This window comes from Lactuca serriola, chromosome 2, assembly GCF_051521515.1.
Source record: "Lactuca serriola cultivar US96UC23 chromosome 2, Lser_US96UC23_V15, whole genome shotgun sequence".
NCBI classification, from domain to species: domain Eukaryota; kingdom Viridiplantae; phylum Streptophyta; class Magnoliopsida; order Asterales; family Asteraceae; genus Lactuca; species Lactuca serriola.
In genome coordinates, this window is record NC_136409.1 from 8,272,709 (window position 1) to 8,278,474 (window position 5,766).

Below are 5,766 nucleotides of genomic sequence, written 5' to 3' on the forward strand. Positions count from 1 at the left end.
GTAGATGGATTTCTATCGCATAGCTTGAAGATCGGATTCTTGAGCTACTTCTCAGGAGTTATGAGATATTGCTTAGGAATAGATAACAACAAGTTTTCATATGGATTGTAAGGATTAGTTTTTCCGCAAAGTTTTAAAATAATAGAAATTTTTTGATTTTATTTTAAAATATCCTTACAATGGCATTTGAGGAAAAATTGTTGCTTATATGATTCCATTAAGAGCAAGAGTGGAAATATGAAATTGATTCTTTCATTTGTGGTAATGTCTAGATTTACCAAATAAGGAAAGATTCTCATCACCCAAGTTTCATTTGGACCGGAACTTGGAATCATGCAAGTTGTATAGCATGATGAATGAGAACTTTCAAGTATTGGAAAATTAAGACTAATTACTCGGTCACATGGATGTGTGAGTCAAGTAAAGGACTAAAGGATCGAGTACACATTCTTGTGCACTGATTAAGTCCACCACAAAAGTTTGATAAGACTATTCGTCATAGTTTACTAAAGCTCAGTAAATATGATTATACTTACAAGCTTAAGTGTAACTCTGAGACATTGGAAAAAGTTCCAATGTAAGGCAGAGCGAATAAGAAGAATCAAATTAGGCAGAAGGATAAAAGTTTCTCAAATCTGAAAAGATGGGAGAGTACTTTAGTATCAGTTTTTGTGATCATCTTAATGATTAAGAAACCATAGCACAATTATTTCTCTAAGGAAAATCTTAGTGCATTTTTATGACTAAGAAAAGGAACTTGAATTGTTGAAATGGTTAAATCAAGAAGATGAGTCATACTTCGTTCCAATACAAGTCTTAGAGTCGTACTCCAAGATTGTAACTTGAGTGACATGTCTCAAAGAAGGTTTAAAACACTTGTCAAATGTAAGAGTAAAAGTTTTCTACTCTTGTACATTTGAAATTGGTAAGTTGTGATGTTTTGGATAAAACAAAGACCAACTAAGACCAATTGTGTGAAGTGTTTGTCTTGATTAGAATCCACACTATCTCTTGGATATTTGACAAGGGAGTCTTATAGGTCAAGAGGACAGTGGGAGTCTTAAGGGTCTTGAAAGTCTCAAGAACTAATCAAGAATAGAACCTGAAGTTCTTCACTAGCACACGACTTGAGGTTTATAACCTATCGTGTTGACATATTCTGTGCCCATTCCAGTTAAAGTTGGCTTTGCATATGATTTCTTAGAGTTATCAATTTGTTGCACAACAACTTGGAAGCAATGGCAGGTCCTTGAGCTGCCAGGTGGCAAGAAGTTAAGATTAAGTTCAATCCATATGGTTTTGGATTTGTCATTATCTTTGTCTTATGATTATGGTTTTGACAAATTCATATGGGTAGGAACTCATACACCATTAAATCTAAGTGTCATAAGGTTTCTCTCCGATTCATGAAAATGATGGTGAAGAAACACTTTCACTAAGTAGATTTTATCTAGATAGAAATTGTGATATTTGCATTCTCAAAGTCGTTAGTGGAGCGTGTGTGGTTTACCGGCACACTAACCTGGACTTGTGAGAAGTGGCAAAAAGGTCTAACCATTATGATTACGGCATCCCTCTTCATAATTGTTTAGACACACAAGTGTGCTATCTAAGGGAAGGTGTATGTTTTTGCTAAGGTTTTATCAAAACAATCTAGTATCAGAAATCTGAACTTTGGTAAGAAAGTCAATGAAGTATTGATTTCTAGAAGTCCAGCTGATTTCTGAGTACGTGTCAAAGCTAGTGGGAGCATAAGTGTTATCCTAATAATCATCATGTTAGTGGGAGCATGATAATTATGATAAGTATTGCAAGTTAGCAATGTTAATTATAGAAAACAAAAGTTTCAATTGGGAAAAAGTTGTTTTGCTATGATTTAGGGAGAGGAAATTATGCTTCATCTCAAATCTATAAGCTTAGATCGTGAGGTTTTAATCATTTAGTCAAGGAAATATATATGAATTTCATGTTGGAATGGCTCAACATTAGGAAATTTTGTATATGAGTCCATTATTTGCGTTCTAAAATTCGATTATGATTACGGCATCCCTTTTCATAATCTGAATCATGAGAACTTGGCAAATAGAAATGGAAATGTTATAGCAAAAGACTGGTTTAGTCTTTATGTGAGACATCATGAATCGTGTCCCATATGCTTCGGATATAGGATCGACTACATGTGCTATATTCACCCTTTCTAAAATTTTCCAAATGCCTGGGGCATTAAGAAGGGAAAAGGTTTAGAACTGGATATGACTAAAAGGATTAAACAATTGTCGAGGACAATCTAAGGTTTACCAAAGATTGGTTGCTCAAGGACAGTTGGAAGTATAGTGATAATTCTAGAAGGACCATATTGACATAATCTGTAAGGAGGCAACTCTTGTTCAGAACTGATAGTCAAAATGAAATCTGGAAATGTTTCAAAGTTAGAATCTTCAATCTGTGTAAGATTAAGGAAACTTAATGCAAGAAGGATATTTCCAAGGATTTGATCTCCTTTGGAATACTCTGTAATGATTGTTGCCAAGTCTTTGTGAGTTTGTGCATAATCGTTACAAGAGGATCAATGCATATAAGTTTAGAATCTAACAGATTACAGTAAATGGCATAAATTTGGAATTCTTGCATTTGCGATAAGGATTTGGGAGTGTGAAAAGAGAATCATTGAAGTTATGTTCAATTGATCTAGTTCACAAAGTAAAGATCATAGACAAACATAGTATGCATACTTGGTGTGTGGCATGACTAGTGTTTAAGAAAACATAGTGTACATGCTTGGAGCATGGGATAACTATGGTTTTAAATTCAATAATAAAGTTGATAGCTGAAACAGTATACAATGAATAATGTGTAATCATATGGTGATAAATAAAAGGTGTTTTATTTATGTTCATAGGTTTAATACCATATTGGATTCAATTATTATTGTGTTTCATTTTGCATCTTTTAACTTCCAGAATAAACTAGGTTATTCTTCCGGAATGACTAAGTTATTCAAACCATCCACAGTCGGTCATATGTTGGAAGTAGATATGAATTAAGACTGTCATGGGTTGGCTTGTAGAGGTCTAAGGTGTTGGACAAAGGGCTACAACACTCATGAGTGCTCATAAGTTCTGAGTATTGGATTCAACCCGCGCTCATTGGAATCACTTCATGGATTTTATCACGAGTGATCATGAGACGATAATATCTTATATTCTTCAAACCTAGAGATATGAGTTGTTACTATGAGTTAATAGTACATTGATTGCACGAAAACGCATTTGGTAACTCGGTGCTATAAAACGTGCCTTTGTGTATGATTCAACAAGTAGTAGAACAAGCCATATGAGTCGAAGTTTATACGTTCCTTTTACCTTCGGGATAAAAGCGATATCTGTGGGCCCCTCGATGATTTGATGATGACAAATGCAAGTGCTCGGCCGGGCCAGGACTGATTTGATTTGTTCAATTAGTCAGTCGTCATAAATCGCAAATCGGGAAACAACAAATGGACAGAGAGAATGATTATAATCCATGTCTCATTCCATATGATATCTAGAATGGAGGAATATATGATCCCTTATCTAATGGACAAGTCACTGACAAAGGTCAGAGTTCATCTACAAGGTCAGAGTTCGACAGAAGCTTTTGAGAGCTACGATTGCCAGTTGGTTCCTGAAGTCATACGCAATAATAGTTTTAGACTTATCCAAGTGGGAGACTGTTGGATTAATGTCTAAGTCCATAACTATAATTGGTAAGACTTGACCCGACCCGGCATGGTCCATTTGGGTTGCATACCATCATGCACTTGGATAGACTATAATGAGAGAAATTAGACACTTATGGTTATTAATATATTATAAGTTCTAGTATATTAATAATAAGAATAATAAGATTATTTAATTAGTATTGATCAAGAATTAATCTAGGATTAATTAAGTGATCAAAAGAAGACTAATTAAATATATGGGTTGATTGTGTAAATCATCCATACTTGTATAGTGGGCTAATGCTCCATGGATAATCAAGTTGGGCTAAAACCCATAGGATGGTCCATGGATGCTCCATGGTGTATTTGTACCCATGGATCATGGAAATGAAAGGCCATGTCAATTAGGGCTTACATGGTGTAACCCTAACTATATAAGCATCTTATTCTTGACCAAAATCGGCGACTAGAATCATACTAGTGTGTGTGAAGTGAAAGGGCTAGCCGATTTCATGAGTTGTAGAATTCTCTCAAGCTATTCTAAGTGTTTTGATGATTGTGATTCCATTTGAGGTGTCACACTTGGGGCACTTGGCACTCAAGCTTCATGAAGACTTTCTACATGAAAGAGGTATGTATTCTATCTTGTTATATTCATTGTTTTATATGCTAGATTAGGATAATACCTTGGAAGTTCTTATTTGCATATATAATAGAGAAAACATAGATCCAAGGTATTTAGGGTTGCATGTACACTTAGGAGTGTTAGAATGCTCAAAACCCAACAATCTTTCCATCAAATCTTGGTGCATTTCATAAGGGTAGAAATCCTCATAAGACTTTTGGAGTTCAGCTGTCATTGTGGCCAACATGATACATGCCACTTTGGTAGCATCTCTTTCATGTGTATGAAAGTTAGCGATCTCCTGAGGAGTTGTAGTGGACTCATCAATCTCCTTAAGCTCCTTGTCAAGGACATATTCTTTGTCCTCGTATCGGGTAATCATCCTGATGTTTCTGATCCACTCATTGAAGTTGGATCCATCAAAGGTAACTTTCCCACACAAGCTCATAAGAGTAAAGGAGGCATTAGGATTAGAGCAAGAAGCAGCATTGTTTGAAGACATCTGAAAGAAGAGAACAAGATTAGTATAGATAAAAGAGAGTCCTTAATAAAACACCCAAATGTAATATTAAGGCTAGGATCCAATCACAATATAATATAACTTAGAAGAGGTATGCCATAATCCAAGCTATAACATATTTGAAAGGTAGGTGAATGACGATTCACCAATTTCCACCACAAAACCAAAATATTTAAATATTAGGTTTTTAATTGGTTCTTAGAAATTCCTAGATTCTTTGAGATTCAATGAACTTTTCAAAGGCATGTTTCAATATCGAGTGTTCCCTCCAAGTTTTGTTACTGAGATACCGAGGATCACAAAACGAGGTGTGAAGTAACCATGCAAATCACTTGGTGCCTTTAAAGTTTATCACTCAATCGATGTGCCGGTAAACCACACACGCTCCATCGATACTATAATAAACCTTAAGTCACCCTTTACCTACCTTGTTAAGTCCAAGTTAGTGTGCCGGTTAACCACACAAGCTCCACCAATGACTTAAGCAAAGTGTAAAGTGTAATTTCATGGATTAGCACCTTATTCACATTTTTCCTAAAGTAACTAAGATTGGGAATTTAATAAAAAGATGTAGTTACTTTATAATATTCATCATACTTTGAATGAGAATTTATAAGTCCTTGTCTTACCCGTTCGGCTAACGACCCTCCACCAGTCAAGCAAGAGGTGGGTGAGAGTGGACACCCATTAAGTCACCATTTTATAGGCAACAACCTTATACCCACCTTATAGACCGGCTTCGTGAATGAGGCGTACTAGCGGTAAGACGACTTTGTTCTTATACATACATACATATATATATATATATATATATATATATATATATATATATATATATATATATATATATATAACTATTAAATCATAATAATATAAGTATAAGGGTTGAATTTTAACTTTTAAAATTCTAAGGGTTGGAAC